This window comes from Triticum aestivum, chromosome 5B (assembly GCF_018294505.1).
Source record: "Triticum aestivum cultivar Chinese Spring chromosome 5B, IWGSC CS RefSeq v2.1, whole genome shotgun sequence".
NCBI classification, from domain to species: Eukaryota; Viridiplantae; Streptophyta; class Magnoliopsida; order Poales; family Poaceae; genus Triticum; species Triticum aestivum.
The window spans coordinates 453,733,589-453,753,048 of record NC_057807.1 but is presented as its reverse complement, the minus strand read 5'-3'; positions in this window follow the sequence as shown (position 1 = coordinate 453,753,048).

Below are 19,460 nucleotides of genomic sequence, written 5' to 3'. Positions count from 1 at the left end.
TTGCTTTCTTCATGACTTATACATGTTCCTATGACTATGAGATTATGCAACTCCTGTTTACCGGAGGAACACTTTGTGTGCTACCAAATGTCACAACATAACTGGTTGATTCTAAAGGTGCTCTACAGGTGTCTCTGAAGGTACTTGTTGGGTTGGCGTATTTCGAGATTAGGATTTGTCACTCTGATTATCGGAGAGGTATCTCTCGGCCCACTCAGTAATGCACATCACTATAAGCCTTGCAAGCATTGCAGCTAATGAGTTAGTTGCGGGATGATGTATTACGGAACGAGTAAAGAGACTTGCCGGTAACGAGATTGAACTAGGTATTGAGATACCAACGATCGAATCTCGGGCAAGTAACATACCGATGACAAAGGGAACAACGTATGTTGTTATGCGATCTGACCGATAAAGATCTTCGGAGAATATGTGGGAGCCAATATGAGCATCCAGGTTTCGCTATTGGTTATTGACCGAAGACGTGTCTCGGTCATGTCTACATAGTTCTCGAACCCGTAGGGTCCGCATGCTTAAGGTTTCGATGGCAGTTATATTATGAGTTTATGTGTTTTGATGTACCGAAGGAGTTCGGAGTCCCAGATGAGATCGGGGACATGACGAGGAGTCTCGAAATGGTTGATACGTAAGGATAGATATATTGGACGACTATATTCGGACTTCGGAAAGGTTCCGAGTGATTCGGGTATTTTTCGGAGTACCGGAGAGTTACGGGAATTCGCCGGGGAGTATATGGGCCTTATTGGGCCATACGGGAATAGAGGAGAGAGGCCGAAAGGAAGGAGGCGCGCAGCCCCCCTCTGGTCCGAATTGGACAAGGGGTGCAACCCCCTTTTCCTTCCTCCTCTCCCCCTCTTTCCCCCTTTCTCCTACTCCAACAAGGAAGGAGGGAGTCCTACTCCCGGTGGGAGTAGGACTCCCCTTGGCATGCCCCCTCCTAGGCCGGCCGCCCCCTCTCCCCTTGCTCCTTTATATACGGGGGCAGGGGGGCACCTCTAGACACAACAACAATTGATCGTTTGATCTTTTAGCCGTGTGCGGTGCCCCCCTCCACCATAGTCCACCTCGATAATACTGTAGCGGTGCTTAGGCGAAGCCCTGCGTCGGTAGAACATCATCATCGTCACCATGCCGTCGTGCTGACGAAACTCTCCCTCAACACTCGGCTGGATCGGAGTTCGAGGGGCGTCATCGGGCTGAACATGTGCTGAACTCGGAGGTGCCATACATTCGGTACTTGATCGGTCGGATCATGAAGACGTACGACTACATCAACCGCGTTGTGCTAACGCTTCCGCTTACGGTCTACAAGGGTATGTAGACAACACTCTCCCCTCTCGTTGCTATGCATCACCATGATCTTGCGTGTGCGTAGGAAATTTTTGAAATTACTACGTTCCCCAACAGTGGCATCCGAGCCTGGTTTTATGCGTTGATGTTATATACACGAGTAGAACACAAGTGAGTTGTGGGCGATATAAGTCATACTGCTTACCAGCATGTCATACTTTGGTTCGGCGGTATTGTTGGATGAAGCGGCCCGGACCGACATTGCGCGTACGCTTACGCGAGACTGGTTCTACTGACGTGCTTTGCACACAGGTGGCTGGCGGGTGTCAGTTTCTCCAACTTTAGTTGAACCGAGTGTGGCTACGCCCGGTCCTTGCGAAGGTTAAAACAACACCAACTTGACAAACTATCGTTGTGGTTTTGATGCGTAGGTAAGAACGGTTCTTGCTAAAGCCCATAGCAGCCACGTAAAACTTGCAACAACAAATTAGAGGATGTCTAACTTGTTTTTGCAGGGCATGTTGTGATGTGATATGGTCAAGACATGATGCTAAATTTTATTGTATGAGATGATCATGTTTTGTAACCGAGTTATCGGCAACTGGCAGGAGCCATATGGTTGTCGCTTTATTGTATGCAATGCAATCGCCCTGTAATGCTTTACTTTATCACTAAGCGGTAGCGATAGTCGTAGAAGCGAGACGACAACGATGCTACGATGGAGATCAAGGTGTCGTGCCGGTGACGATGGTGATCATGACGGTGCTTCGGAGATGGAGATCACAAGCACAAGATGATGATGGCCATATCATATCACTTATATTGATTGCATGTGATGTTTATCTTTTATGCATCTTATCTTGCTTTGATTGACGGTAGCATTATAAGATGATCTCTCACTAAATTTCAAGATAAAAGTGTTCTTCCTAAGTATGCATCGTTGCCAAAGTTCATCGTGCCCAGACACCACGTGATGATCGGGTGTGATAAGCTCTACATCCATCTACAACGGGTGCAAGCCAGTTTTGCACACGCAGAATACTTGGGTTAAACTTGACGAGCCTAGCATATGCAGATATAGCCTCGGAACACTGAGATCGAAAGGTCGAGCGTGAATCATATAGTAGATATGATCAACATAGTGATGTTCACCATTGAAAACTACTCCATTTCACGTGATGATCGGTTATGGTTTAGTTGATTTGGATCACGTGATCACTTAGATGATTAGAGGGATGTCTATCTAAGTGGGAGTTCTTAAGTAATATGATCAATTGAACTTTAATTTATCATGAACTTAGTCCTGGTAGTATTAGCATATCTATGTTGTAGATCAATAGCTCGCGATGTTGCTCCCCGTTTTATTTTAATATGTTCCTAGAGAAAAACTATGTTGAAAAATGTTAGTAGCAATGATGCGGATTGGATCCGTGATCTGAGGATTATCCTCATTGCTGCACAGAAGAATTATGTCCTTGATGCACCACTAAGTGACAGACCTATTGCAGGAGCAAATGCAGACGTTATGAATGTTTGGCTAGCTCAATATGATGACTACTTGATAGTTTAGTGCACCATGCTTAAAGGCTTAGAATCGGGATTTCAAAGACGTTTTGAACGTCATGGACCATATGAGATGTTCCAGGAGTTGAAGTTAATATTTCAAGCAAATACCTGAGTTGAGAGATATGAAGTCTCCAACAAGTTCTATAGCTAAAATATGGAGGAGAATAGCTCAAGCAGTGAGCATGTGCTCAGATTGTCTGGGTACTACAATCTCTTGAATCAAGTGGGAGTTAATCTTCCAGATAAAATAGTGATTGACAGAATTCTCTAGTCACCATCACCAAGTTAGTAGAACTTCGTGATGAACTATAATATGCAAGGGAGAACGGAAACAATTCCCAAGCTCTTCGTGATGCTGAAATCGACGAAGGTAGAAATCAAGAAAAACATCAAGTGTTGATGGTTGACAAAACCACTAGTTTCAAGAAAAAGCAAAGGGAAGAAGGGGAACTTCAAGAAGAACGGCAAGCAAGTTGCTGCTCAAGTGAAGAAGCCCAAGTATGGTCCTAAGCCTGAGACTAAGTGCTTCTACTACAAAGGGACTGGTCACTGGAAGTGGAACTACCCCAAGAATTTGGCGGATAAGAAGGATGGCAAAGTGAACAAAGGTATATTGGATATACATGTTATTGATGTGTACTTTACTAGTGTTTATAGCAACCCCTCGGTATTTGATACTGGTTCAGTTGCTAAGAGCAGTAACTCGAAACGGGAGTTGCAGAATGAACAGAAACTAGTTAAGGGTGAAGTGACGATGTGTGTTGGAAGTAGTTCCAAGATTGATAGGATCATCATCGCACACTCCCTATACTTTCGGGATTAGTGTTGAACCTAAATAAGTGTTATTTAGTGTTTGCGTTGAGCATGAATATGATTGGATCATGTTTATTGCAATACGGTTATTCATGTAAGCTAGAGAATAATTGTTGTTCTGCTTACATGAATAAAAACCTTCTATGGTCATACACCGAATGAAAATGGTTTGTTGGATCTCGATCGTGGTGATACACATTTTCATAATATTGAAACCAAAAGATGCAAAGTTAATAATGATAGTGCAACTTATTTGTGGCACTGCCGTTTAGGTCATATTGGTGTAAAGCGCATGAAGAAACTCCATGCTGATGGGCTTTTGGAATCACTTGATTATGAATCACTTGATGCTTGCGAACCATGCCTAATGGGCAAGATGACTAAAACACTGTTCTCCGAAACAATGGAGCGAGCAACTGACTTATTGGAAATAATACATACTGATGTATGCAGTCCGATGAGTATTAAGGCTCGCGGCAAGGATCGTTATTTTCTAACCTTCACAGATGATTTGAGCAGATATGGATATATCTACTTAATGAAGCACAAGTCTGAAACATTTGAAAAGTTCAAAGAATTTCAGAGTGAAGTGGAGGATCATCGTAACAAGAAAATAAAGTTTCTGTGATTTGATCGCGGAGACAAATATTTGAGTTACGAGTTTGGTCTTCAATTAAAACAATGTGGAATAGTTCCACAAACTCATGCCACCTGGAACACCACAGCTTAATGGTGTGTCCGAATGTCATAATCGTACTTTATTGGATATAGTGCAATCTATGATGTCTCTTACCGATTTACCACTATCATTTTGGGGTTATGCATTACAGACAGCTGCATTCACTTTAAATAGGGCACCATCGAAATCCGTTGAGACGAAATCTTATGAACTGTGGTTTGGCAAGAAACCAAAGTTGTCGTTTGTTAAAGTTTGGGGCTGCGATGCTTATGTGAAAAAGTTTCAACCTGATAAGCTCGAACCTAAATCGGAGAAGTGTGTCTTCATAGAATACCCAAAGGAAACTGTTGGGTACAACTTCTATCACAGATCCAAAGGCAAAATATTCGTTGCTAAAATGGATCCTTTCTAGAGAAGGAGTTTCTCTCAAAAGAAGTGAGTGGGAGAAAATTAGAACTTGATAAGGTAATAGTACCTTATCCTGAATTGGAAAATAGTTCATCACTGAAATCAGTTCCAATGATTCCTACACCAATTAGTGAGGAAGCTAATGATAATGATCATAAAACTTCAGAACAAGTTACTACAGAACCTCGTAGGTCTTCCAGAGTACCGTCCGCACTAGAGTGGTACAGTAATCCTGTTCTGGAAGTCATGTTACTAGACCATGATGAACCTACGAACTATGAGGAAGCGATGATGAGCTCAGATTCCGTGAAATGGATCGAGGCCATAATATCTGAGATAGGATCCATGTATGAGAACATGGTATGGAGTTTGGTTGACTTGCTCGATGATCAGCAAGCCATGTTAAATAAATGGATCTTCAAGAGGAAGACGGACACTGATAGTAGTGTTACTATCTACAAAGCTCGACTTGTTGCGAAAGGTTTTCGACAAGTTCAAGGTGTTGAATATGATGAGATTTTCTCACTGTAACGATGCTTAAGTCTGTCTTAATCATGTTAGCAATTGCCACATTTTATGAAATCTGGCAAATGAATATCAAAACTGTGTTCCTGAATGGATTTCTGGAAGAAGAGTTGTATATGATGCAACCAAAAGGTTTTGTCGATCCGAAAGGTGCTAACAAAATGTGCAAGCTCCAGCGATCCATCGATGGACTGGTGCAAGCATCTCGGAGTTGGAATATACGCTTTGATGAGTTGATCAAAGCATATGGTTTTATACAGACTTTTGGAAAGGCCTGTATTTACAAGAAAGTGAGTGGGAGCACTACAGCCTTTCTAATAAGTATATGTGAATGACATATTGTTGATCGAAAATGATGTAGAATTTTCTGGAAAGCATAAAGAAGTGTTTGAAAGGAGTTTTTCAAAGAAAGACCTCAGTAAAGCTGCTTACACATTGAGCATCAAGATCTATATAGATAGATCAAGTCGCTTGATAAGATTTTTCAATGAGTACATACCTTGATAAGATTTTGAAGTAGTTCAAAATGGAATAGTCAAAGAAGGTGTTCTTGCCTGTGTTGAAAGGTGTGAAGTTGAGTAAGACTCAAAACCCGACCATGGTAGAAAATAGAAAGAGAATGAAAAAGCATTCCCTATGCCTCAGTCATAGGTTCTATAAAGTATGCTATGTTGTATACCAGACATATTGTATACCTTGCTCTGAGTTTGGCGAAGGAATACAATTTTGATCTAAGAGTAGATCACCGGACAGCGGTCAAGAATATCCTTAGTGAGGACTAAGGAGATGTTTCTCGATTATGGAGGTGATAAAAAGAGCCCGTCGTGAAGAGTTACATCGGTGCAAGCTTTTACACCGATCCAGATGACTCTAAGTCTCAATCTGGATACATATTGAAAGTGGGAGCAATTAGCTAGAGTAGCTCCGTACAAAACATTGTAGACATAGAATATTTTGCAAAATACATACGGCTCTGAATGTGACAGACCCATTGACTAAACTTCTCTCACGAGCAAAACATGATCACACCTTAGTACTCTTTGGGTGTTAATCAGATAGCGATGTGAACTAGATTATTGACTCTAGTAAACCCTTTCGGTGTTGGTCACATGACGATGTGAACTATGGGTGCTAATCATATACAGATATGAATATTGGTGTTAAATCACATGGCGATGTGATCTAGATTATTGACTCTAGTGCAAGTGGGAGACTGAAGGAAATATGCCCTAGAGGCAATAATAAAGTTATTATTTATTTCCTTATTTCATGATAAATGTTTATTATTCATGCTAGAATTGTATTAACCGGAAACATGATACATGTGTGAATACATAGACAAACAGAGTGTCACTAGTATGCCTCTACTTGACTAGCTCGTTAATCAAAGATGGTTATGTTTCCTAGCCATAGACAAAGAGTTGTCATTTGATTAACGGGATCACATCATTAGGAGAATGATGTGATTGACTTGACCCATTCCGTTAGCTTAGCACTTGATCGTTTAGTATGTTGCTATTGCTTTCTTCATGACTTATACATGTTCCTATGACTATGAGATTATGCAACTCCCATTTACCGGAGGAACACTTTGTGTGCTACCAAACGTCACAATATAACTGGGTGATTATAAAGGTGCTCTACAGGTGTCTCCGAAGGTACTTGTTGGGTTGGCGTATTTCGAGATTAGGATTTGTCACTCCGATTGTCGGAGAGGTATCTCTGGGCCCACTCAGTAATGCACATCACTATAAGCCTTGCAAGCATTGCAGCTAATGAGTTAGTTGCAGGATGATGTATTACAGAACGAGTAAACAGACTTGCCAGTAATGAGATTGAACTAGGTATTGAGATACCGACGATTGAATCTCGGGCAAGTAACATAGCTATGACAAAGGGAACAACATATATTGTTATGTGGTCTGACCGATAAAGATCTTCGTAGAATATGTGGGAGCCAATATGAGCATCCAGGTTCCGCTATTGGTTATTGACCGGAGATGTGTCTCGGTCATGTCTACATAGTTCTCGAACCCGTAGGGTCCGCACGCTTAAGGTTTCGATGACAATTATATTATGAGTTTATGTGTTTTGATGTACCGAAGGAGTTCAGAGTCCCGGATGAGATCGGGGACATGACGAGGAGTCTCGAAATGGCCAAGACGTAAAGATCGATATATTGGACGACTATATTCGGACTTCGGAAAGGTTCCGAGTGATTCGGGTATTTTTCGGAGTACCGGAGAGTTACGGGAATTCGCCGGGGAGTATATGGGTCTTATTGGGCCATACGGGAATAGAGGAGAGAGGCCAAAAGGAAGGAGGCACGCAGCCCCCCTCTGGTCCGAATTGGACAAGGGCTGCAGCCCCCTTTTCCATCCTCCTCTCCCCCTCTTTCCCCCCTTCTCCTACTCCAACAAGGAAGGAGGGAGTCCTACTCTCGGTGGGAGTAGGACTCCCCTTGGCGTGCCCCTCCTAGGCCGGCCGCCCCTCCCCCCTTGCTCCTTTATATACAGGGGCAGGGGGCACCTCTAGATACAACAACAATTGATCGTTTGATCTTTTAGCCGTGTGCGGTGCCCCCCTCCACCATAGTCCACCTCGATAATACTGTAGCGGTGCTTAGGCGAAGCCTTGCGTCGGTAGAACATCATCGTCGTCACCACACCGTTGTGCTGACGAAACTCTCCCTCAACACTCGGCTGGATCGGAGTTCGAGGGACGTCATCGGGCTGAACGTGTGCTGAACTCGGAGGTGCCGTACGTTCGGTACTTAATTGGTCGGATCGTGAAGACGTACGAATACATCAACCCGTTGTGCTAACGCTTCCGCTTATGGTCTACAAGGGTATGTAGACAACACTCTCCCCTCTCGTTGCCATGCATCACCATGATCTTGCGTGTGCGCAGAATTTTTTTGAAATTACTACGTTCCCCAACACCTACTGCATCAACTGAGAAAGGGAGGGCGATAACCCCAAAAGTATAGGGGATTGCAACAGTTTACAAGGGTAGAGTATTCAACCCAAATTTATTGATTGGACACAAAGGGAGCCAAAGAATACTTGTAAGTATTAGCAGTTGAGTTTTCAATTCAACCACACCTAGAGACTAAATATCTGCAATAGCGTGATCAGTAGCACAGTAGTATGGTAATTCAGTAGTAGTAGTAGTAGTAGTAGTAGTAGTAGTAGTAGTAGTAGTAGTAGTAGTAGTAGTAGTAGTAACGATAGCAATGGTAATAGTAACAACAGTCACAATAGTTTGTAGCAGTTGTAACAATAGTAACTTAGCAAGAACTATATGTGAAAGACTTGTAGGCATTGGATCAGTGATAACGTTGGATAATATTCATCATCCAGTCATAACCTAGGGCGACACAAAACTAGCTCTAATTCATCAATATAATGTAGGCATGTATTCCGTAAATAGTCATACATGCTTATGGAAAAGAACTTGCATGACATCTTCTGTCCTGCCCTCCCGTGGCAGCGGGGTCCGTAAGGAAACTAAGGGATATTAAGGCCTCCTTTTAATAGAGAACCGGAACAAAGCATTAACACATAGTGAATACATGAACTCCTCAAACTACGGTAATCACCTGAAAGAATCTCAATTAATGTCACCTTGGGGTATGCAGATCATAACATGTAGTAGGTGCATATAACTTGCAAGATCGGATCAAGAACACAAATATATTGGTGAAAACATAAACGGTTCAGATCTCAAATCATGGAACTCGTGCCCTAGTGACAAGAATTATGCATAGCAAAGTCATAGCAACATCAATCTCAGAACATAGTGGATATTAAGGATCAAGCCCTAACAAAACTATCTCGGTTACATGATGAATCTCGTCCAACCCATCACCGTCCAGTGAGCCTACGAAGGAATTACTCACTCCCGACAGTGAGCATCATGAAATTGGTGATGGAGGATGGTTGATGATCACGAAGACGGAAGATCCCCCTCTCCTCAGCCTCGAACGGACTCCAGATATGGCCTCCCAATGAAGAACAGGAGGTGGCGACAGCTCCGTATCGTAAAACACGATGAAACTTCCTTCATGATTTTTTTCTTGGGAAATAGGAATTTATAGAGTTGGAGTTAGGTTCAGCGGAGCCTCGAGGGGCCCACTACCCACCAGGGTGCGCCAGAGGGTGGTGGCGTGCCGTGGTGCCTAGTGGGCAGCAGGCCCCGCTCCAGTGGGTCTTTGCTCCAATATTTTTCTTCTATTTCAAAATAATTCTCCAAAAAGTTTCATCCAATTCCGAGAATTTTTATTTCTACACAAAAACAACACCATGGTAGTTCTGCTGAAAACATCATCAGTCCGGGTTAGTTTCATTCAAATCATGCAAATTAGAATCCAAAACAAGAGCAAAAGTGTTTAGAAAAGTAGATGCGATGGAGACGTATCAGAGGGGTTTCTAAAGGGGTGTAGACCATTCATTGGCCAGTTTCTTTACCTTGTGCACTACTTACATATTGTTTCAGATTTAAATGCGTTTAACTATTTTAAATGTCAGTTCTGCTTGCTCATTTAGGTGTTGATGTATGCTTTATTAAGCTAACTGCTGGTGCTCAACTCCTCGCCGCCACTGGAAGAGATGGCAACAACAATATATACCCACTAGCATTTGCTATTGTTGGACAAGAGGACATAGAGTCGGTATTGGTTTCTTCACCAACTTAAGATTTGCCAAGGAGGAGAAGCTAGATAGTTTGGTCCATATACTATCTTGTCTGGTAGATAGAAGTTATGTGTATGCATCTTTACAACCATGTTACATATGTTATTACATGTTTGCTCTTTCCTAGTAAGTAGCTAAGCTTAACATCTTATATTCTGTGCACCAGGGGTGTGACAGCCCGAGACCGACGCTCTAGATGCCTTCCATTATTTCTTGAGCTAGGCGTGTCAATTATTTATTAGTTGCATTCATTATCGCATCATTCGCATTGCATCGGTAGTCCACTGTCGTCGTTCTTCTTTTGTTTGGCTTCATATGTAGTCAGATCCTCCTCTTTTGTATGATGATTGCTATGTATTGATGTATTGATATATTCATGTTGTATCTTGTGGCAAGTGTAAGACAACTATATCTTGTATTCTCTTCTATTCAGTTGATGGTATCTTGTAATGATGTCCACCTTGCTATGCGACTCGACATATGCTTCTATCCTTATCAAGATTTCATATCTTGATCGGGCTAGAGCCGCATGTTGGATATTACAAGGGGCTACTAAATGCAGTGAGTCAAGTGTTTCCTAATTGCCACCAAAGATTCTACCTTAAACACTTTTATGGAAACTTCCAAGATGTTGGGTTTAGGGGGGAGGGGTCTTAAGAAGTGCGTGGACAATGCCAGTTATGCCTATAATGAACACAAATTTCATATCACAATGAATGATCTGAGAGCTGAATGTGAGGAAGCTTGGGAGTGGCTTAGTGTAATACCAAAAATAACTTGGGCAGGGCATGCATTTGAGACAAATTGCAAGACTGACTTGGTAGTTAACAACTTGTCTGAGGTTTTTAACAAGTACATCCTAGATGTTAGGAAAAAATAAGTAGATGGTGAGGTGGCACAAGAATAGAGAGATTGCAAAGGCATCCGGAAGGGAGATTACATCATATTATAGTGAAGCTAGAGGTTGAGAAGGAGAGGGATAAATACTGCAAACTAATACTAGCTGGTGTCAACTTATGGCAAGTTACAAGTGGGAAGCAAAACACATGTTGTGAATTTGGAACTTGAGACATGTGGTTGCAGAAAGTGGGACTTCAGTGGCATCCCACACAACCATGTCATCTGAGCAATAAACAAGGCTAAAAGGTTTCTAGAGGATTGTGTGAACAAATTATTCAAGAAACCATTTTACCTGACAGCTTATGAACCAATGATCTATCATGTTCCTGGTCAGCATGAATGGACAAAGACCCCTGGTTCAGACATAGAACTGTTGGGAAACATAGCATGCAATTTCAAAAAAAATTCCTACGCTCACACAAGATCTATCTAGGAGATGCATAACAACGAGAGGGAGAGAGTGTGTCTACGTAGCCTTGTAGACCGAAAGCGGAAGCGTTAACTTAACGCGGTTGATGTAGTCGAACGTCTTCTCGAATCAACCGATCAAGTACCGAACGTATGACACCTCTGAGTTTTGCACACGTTCAGCTCGATGACATGCCTTATACTCTTGATCCAGTAGAGGCACGAAGGAGCCGATGAGTTCCCCCAGCACAATGGCGTGATGACGGTGTTGGTGAAGTGATCCGCGCAGCCTTCGCGTAAGCACTATGACAATATGACCGGAGGAGTAAACGGTGGTGGGGGGCACTGCACACGGCTAAACAATTGATGTGCTTTGGGGTGCCCCCCACCCCCATATATAAAGGAGGAGGGGAGGAGGCCAGCCACAAGGGGCGCGCCAAGGGAGGGGGGAGTCCTACTAGGACTCCACTCCTAGTAGGATTCGCCCCCCTCTTTTTCCTTCTTCCGGAGGGGGAAAAGGGGGAAGGGAGAGGGAATAGGAGAAGGAAAGGGGGGCACGCCCCCTCCCCTAGTCCAATTAGGACTCCCTATGGGAGGGGGATGCACGGCCACCCCTTGTGGGTTGCATCCCCTCTGTGGCCCATGTAGGCCCAACAATTCCCCGATGGGTTCCGGTAACCTCCTGGTACTCCGAAAAATATCCGAACCTTTCTGAAACCATTCCGGTGTTCGAATATAACCTTACAATATATCAATCTTTACCTCTCGACCATTTCGAGACTCCTCGTCATGTCCGTGATCTCATCCGGGACTCCGAACAACCTTCAATCACCAAAACACATAAAGTTTATAATACCTATCGTCATCGAACATTAAGTGTGCGTACCCTACAGGTTCGAGAACTATGTAGATATGACCGAGACACCTCTCCGGTCAATAACCAATAGCGGAACCTAGATGCTCATATTTTTCCCACATATTCTATGAAGATCTTTATCGGTCGAACTGCAATGTCAACATAGTTATTCCCTTTGTCATCGGTATGTTACTTGCCCGAGATTCGATCGTCGGTATCTTCATACCTAGTTCAATCTCGTTACTGGCAAGTCTCTTTACTCGTTCTGTAGTGCATCATCCTGCAACTAACTCATTAGTCACATTGCTTGCAAGGCTTCATATGATGTGCATTACCGAGAGGGCCCGGAGATGCCTCTCCGATACTCGGAGTGACAAATCCTAATCTCGATGTATGCCAACCCAACAAACACCTTCGGAGATACCTGTAGAGCATCTTTATAATCAACTAGTTACGTTGTGATGTTTGATAGCACACAAGGCTTTCCTCCGGTGTCCGGGAGTTGCATAATCTCATAGTCGGAGGAATATATATTTGACACGAAGAAAGCAGTAGCAATAAAACTGAATGATCATTATGCTAAGCTAATGGATTAGTCTTGTCCATCACATCATTCCACTAATGATGTGATCCCGTTTATAAAATGACAACTCATGTCCATGGCTAGGAAACTTAACCATCTTTGATCAACGAGCTAGTCTAGTAGAAGCATATTAGGGACACGTAGTTTTTGTCTGTGTACTCACACATGTATCAAGTTTCCGGTGAATACAATTATAGAATGAATAATAAACATTTATCATGAATAAGGAAATATAAAATAACAACTTTATTATTGCCTCTAGGGCATATTTCCTTCAAGAACCACCTGCATTTAAATTGAAGAAGGGAAGAAAGAAAGAGAAGAGGATAAAGGGGAAATTTGAAGTCCCAAAGCCAATGGACACTTCAATAATGGGGATTATAACATGTGGCAATTGTGGACTCCAAGGACATAGGTACACAAGCTGTCTGAAACAGTTGCAGCTTGAGCTGGCTTTGAGGGAAAACAAAAATGTGGTAATCCCCTTTATCCTCTTCAAAATTTCACATGTTTGTATATTACTTCTTCTACATAACTTACTTGTATGTTCACTATTTTATGTGTGTATGCAAGCCTTATGCAAGGAATTCGCAACGAAGAACTACTGTTGCTTGTCCTACACCACCAAGAGCTCCTGCTGCTGCATCTGCTCCTCCTCCACCACCAAGAGCTCCTACTACTTCTGCAATATCTGGAAGAGGTGCTGGAAGAACTAGTGTTGCAAGGAATCCATCTGGAAGAGGTGCTGGTGGAGGAGGTGCTGCTGGGAGAGGTGCTGGAAGGAGTTCAAGGGCATTCTTTGCCCCAAGGGAATTTATTGCCTCCACTTCTGGTGCTCCTCCACCTTCTGGTGGCAAACGATTCGAAGACCATGAAGATGCCAACGGAGTAGACGCGTGTTGTAGACGAAGAACGTCGACGAGTGACACAAACCAATATGCGATCAGAAAACTGTAGGACCTTGAAGTATGTCTAGAGGGGGGTGATTAGACTACTTGACCAATTAAAAACTTAACCTTTCCCCAATTTTAGTCTTTGGTGGATTTTAGCTATCTTAGCACAAGTCAAGCAATCTTCACACAATTCAAGCAAGCATGCAAAGAGTATATGAGCAGCGGAAATTAAAGCAAGCAACTTGCAAGAATGTAAAGGGAAGGGTTTGGAGATTTCAAACGCAATTTGGAGACATGATGATTTTTGAGCCGTGGTTCCGATAGGTGGTGCTATCATACATCCACGTTGATGGAGACTTCAACCCACGAAGGGTAACGGTTGCGCGAGTCCACGGAGGGCTCCACCCATGAAGGGCCCACGAAGAAGCAACCTTGTCTATCCCACCATGGCCATCGCCCACGAAGGACTTGGCTCACTAGCGGTAGATCTTCACAAAGTAGGCGATCTCCTTGCCCTTACAAACTCCTTGGTTCAACTCCACAATCTTGTTGGAGGCTCCCAAGTGACACCTAGCCAATCTAGGAGACACCACTCTCCAAGAAGTAACAAATGGTGTGTTGATGGTGAACTCCTTGCTCTTGTGCTTCAAATGATAGTCTCCCCAACACTCAACTCTCTCTCATAGGATTTGGATCTGGTGGAAAGAAGATTTGAGTGGGAAGCAACTTGGGGAAGGCTAGAGATCAAGATTCATATGGTAGGAATGGAATATCTTGGCCTCAACACATGAGTAGGTAGTTCTCTCTCAGAAATGGTAAGTTGGAAGTGTAGGTTTGTTCTGATGGCTCTCTCCACGAATGAAGAGGAGGTGGAGGGGTATATATAGCCTCCACACAAAATCTAACCATTACACACAATTTACCAATCTCGGTGGGACCGAATCAACAAACTCGGTCGGACCGATTCAGTAAACCTAGTGACCGTTAGTGATTTCGGTGGGACCGACATGCAACTCGGTAGGACCGATATGGTTAGGGTTAGGGCATAACGTAATCTCGGTGAGACCGATTACACAAATTCGGTGAGACTGATTTTGGTAATTAGCTAACCAGAGAGTTGGTCAGGTAAACTCGGTGGGACCGATTTGCTCTTTTCGTTGAGACCGAAATGTTACGAAAGGGAAACAGAGAGTTTACATTGCAATCTCGGTGGGACTGATCGCGCACTTCGGTTAGACCAAAGCGTTGCAAAGGGAAACAGAGAGATTACAATCCCATCTCGGTGAGACCGAGATCCCTATCAATGAGACCGATTTGCCTAGGGTTTGTGGCAGTGGCTGTGACATTTGAACTCGGTGGCGCCGTATAGAAAGAATCGGTTGGGCTGAGTTTGACTTTAGGTTTAGGTCATATGTGGATATGATAAAGTAGTTGAGGGTTTTTGGAGCATATCACTAAGCACTTGTAGCAAGAAACTCATCAGGCAACACCTCATCCCTCTTTGATAGTATTGGCTTTTCCTATAGACTCAATGTGATCTTGGATCACTAAAATATAAAATGTAGAGTCTTGAGCTTTTGAGCTTGAGCCAATCCTTTTATCCTTAATATTTTGAGGGATCCACTTTCATCATCCATGCCATGCCATTCATTGAGCTTTCCTGAAATATTTATCTTAGAATAGTATTAGCTCAATGAGCTATATGTTATGAATTACCAAAACCACCTAGGGATAGTTGCACTTTCAATCTCCCCCTTTTTGGTAATTGATGACAACATATAGATCAAAGCTTCGACAAATGATAATAAGATTGAAAAAACATCATCGCTTTGAGAAGTATGTGATAAGCAAGAGCTCCCCCTAAATTTATGCATAGTTTAAGATTTTCTTTGGACTGCAAATGCACAAGGAATTAGGCTCATGGGTTACTCTTCCATGTCACATACATCTTGGTGGAGCGCTCAAAATAATAAAGATTGAATACATGCACTCATCACCAAGCAAAGTGAATGATCATATAAAGATAAATAAGATAATATCACCTAACAAGCATAAGTGTAGCTTATGATCAAACATATGATCATCAATATCTCACAGATAATAGCATAGTATCTCAAGCAAGAAAAAGCAAATAAAGTTCAACCACGAAGACAAGAGAGAACAAAAGCAAACTCTCTCTCTCTCTCGAAGCCTATGATCTATACATTTTTCTCCCCCTTTGGCAACAAGTTACCAAAAAGTTCCTAGAAAATGCATAGTACTATTTCATCTCTCAGGCTTGGTCTTCAGTTGGTGGTGTAGAGATGGCTCCTTGGACGAAGACTTCAGTAGATGTGGATGGAGCTGAAGGAGTTGGTGCTGGAGCTGGTTGCACTGGAGCTGTAGCTGGTGCAGATGAAGTGGCTCTGGTGTCTATTACTGGCTCTGTAGCTGATCTCTGAGCTCGAGGCACTCTGGCAAATGCATCAGTAGTTGTCCTGCCCTTCCTCTCCTGCATGTCATCATGTAGCTGCTCCACAACTGACTGAATCTCAGTTACTTTGACATCTAAATCATAGAATTTTTGTTCCATGATTCTTTCCAGGCTCTCCTGGTTTTGAGTTAGTGTGGCCAACCCCTTCTCAATCCTCAGAGTTGATGCTATCAAGTAACCAAGCTGGTCCTGCTTGCTCTTCAAGAAGTACTCAGATACCTCCTCTAGAGTTGGCATCTTGGCAGCCTTCTCCTTCTTTGCCTCCTCCTTCTTCTCTTGAGCTTGCACTGAGGATGGTTCATTCTCATTCATGACAACTTTATTGTCCTCAAAGTCTAGATAGAGAACAAAGTGTTCCTTATCCAACATATATTTGCATGTGCCCATCTTTGAGTTGATCAGCTCCTGGATTTGTGGGGCATACCCACAACTTCTCTTTTGGTCTGCTGCTGTCCTCTTGATAGTCTCAACTATGAGGCTCATGACCTTGAATTTCTGTGGCACATCAAATATGTGTAGCAAATTAATTGCATGCCCTCTGATCATGTTGTGGTCACCTGACTTGGGCAAAAGAGTGTGCCTAAGGATCCAGTTGATCGTTGGCAGCCCTGACAGAAGAAAATGAACGGACCCAAACTTGAAAGTCTCAAGTGCCTTGTATGGGATCTCCTTGTACATATGTGACATAGAATTGTGATCCTTTTTCTTCTTGGAGTAGACATCCAAGTCATCTTCTTTCTCCTCTGGGGCATTGATCAGATTGGCCCATTCCTCAATAGTTGATTGGTACCTTGTACCTTCAAACATCCAGACAATTCTGCCATCAGGATAAAAGTGAGCTGTGGAGTAGAATTGCATAACTAGCTCATCATTCCAGTTTGTGAACTTCTGTCCAACAAACTCATCAACTCCACAAGCCTTAAAGCTGTCAAATACTCCTGGGTAGTGATCCTCATTTTCCTTCATGTATTTCCAGTCTACCCACCTCATATCACAGACTATGGGCTTCTTATCCAACAACACAGTCTCATAGAAGTCCTGCTATTCCTTAGTGTGGAACCTGTAATCAACAGCAGTTCTTCTTCTGATTGCATATGGATCAGACAATCTCCACTGCTTGAGCCCTACATCTTTTCTCAGCTTCATATTCTCAGCCACTGTATGAGCATCGTTGTGGTCTGGAATCTTGGGTTTGAGCTTCCTCAGGACTTGTCCTTCATCTTCTTCCTCAGCTGCAACTTCAGGCACTGGGGCCTTGTTCTTCTCAGCAGCCGGTATGCTCCTGGTATTCCTCTTAGGTGCAGACTTGGACTTGGAGGCAGCTTTGGGTGCTTCTTTGGGCTTTGATGATGCAACCCCTGACCTTATAGCATCACCCATCAGCTTTTGTGCCTTGGGAGCTGGTGCAGCAACCTCTTCTTCCTCCTCCTCTTCCATCATGGAAGGTTGTCCAACAACTCTGGCCATGGTCTTTCTGACCCTTTCCTTTCCCTTCTTTCCTTCTGCAGCTGGCTCTTTGGGATCATGTTTCTCAGGTTCTTGTGTTGATCCTCTGACCTTCAGCATAGGTGTCCTCTTGGCAGGGACCTTCCTATTTTGTCCAGGCTTTGTGGTCTTTGCTGAGCCATACTCCTTTTTAGCAGTACCTTCTTGGAAGTAGCCTCATTTTCAGCTGCCACATAGTCCTCATCCTCAGAGTCTAAGGTTCTCTTCCTTCTGGCTCTTGTGGCTGCTTTGGGCAAATTGCTAGGAGTGCTTCTGCTGCCTTCATCTAAGGAACTGGAGGGACTAGTGCCATCACTCATGTGAATCTCCTCTTCTTCCCTGTTCTAGCTGTCACTTTGGTCTGACATGTTGAAAACACTGACTGCTGACCCTGTGAATAGTTATAGATGAGATAGAATGGATGAGCATCACAAAATGCAGAGATTTTTGCAAAAGAATGATTCAAAAACTTAGTTTTAGTTTTCCATAGAAAGCATTTTGGATCAACCTATTTTCAAACTCGGTGATACCGAAGCAGCTTTTGGAACCTAAACTAGTGATCTCAGTCAGACCGAGTCACAGTTCGGTGGCACCGAGACTGCTAGGGTTTCACTGAGTTCTAAAATCGGTCACACCGATTCGCAATTCTCGGTCAGACCGAGAGTTACTTGTGCAATGGCGTTAGCCGAATCGGTGGGACCAAGTTTTTCAACTCGGTGGGTCCGAGACGGTTTCGGCGGAAACCTAACCCTAAATTTTCAAATCGCATCTATTCTAAGGATTGTTTTGACTGGATAGAGGTGTTTCAATTGTGGCAAGAATCATAATGAACACAATGTGCTAGGAATTGGGCGAGGATAGCACTGTGATCGAGTCCATACCCTAGTTTGGCGATGAACTCGCTACAGCGGCAACAGTGGGGATGAATTCCGTTGACGGCGGCGGAGACCAGCAACTGGAGGCGGCTGGCGACGAAGTCGACGATCCGGAGACCTAGGAGGCAGAGCGAGCTATGCGCGGGCGAAGTGGTTTGGAGAAAGTTTTCCAAATTTTGCACGTGTGTATATATATAGCCTGACCCTGTCGGTGTGACCGAGTGGAACAACTCGGTGGCATCGAGATGCATAACTGTTGACAGTTACAGCAACTCGGTAAGACCGAAAAGTTCGAATCGGTTGCACCGAGATTGAAAACCTAGATCAACTTAGTGATCTCGGTATGACCGAAATGGAAGAATCGGTCAGACTGAAATACACAAAGAAGTTTTGGAAGTTTAAGTCCATGACGAATCGGGGACTCCGAGTGCTCCTCACACAGAGTGGTTCGAATCTGACTTGATCAAATTTTGTGATGTAGCATGAATAGAGTTTGAGACAAGAAAAGCATAGATAGCTAGAGAAGGTTCTTAGGCATTCTTGTTCATCCACTTAGCAAAAGGATAGAAGCCAACCAATCAAAGCAACAAGTGGATGTCCTCGAATGAGTTAAATATGCAACCAACATGCTCACACAATAAAATGGCAAATGAAATATGTGGCAAAGCATGCACAATCAATTCTAGCATCTATCAAACAATTGGCGAAGACTAGGTCATCTATATATGAGTATATTGACTTAGGAGTCAAATGAGAACATTTGATCATAGGTCATACTCATCGTTTAAGCTCAAGTGGGGTTACCACTTTTACATAATGCATTGATATGTTCACATCATTAGAGTTGCTTTGACTCAATTCTTAGAGTTAAGCTCCCCCTAGATGTGAGATCCCCCCTTAGAGGGATGAACTAACCTTGAGTTTTGTCGATGATGACTTCATGTAGGTGTTGAAGATGTGGATGCTCAATATTGATGTAGATCATTTGGAG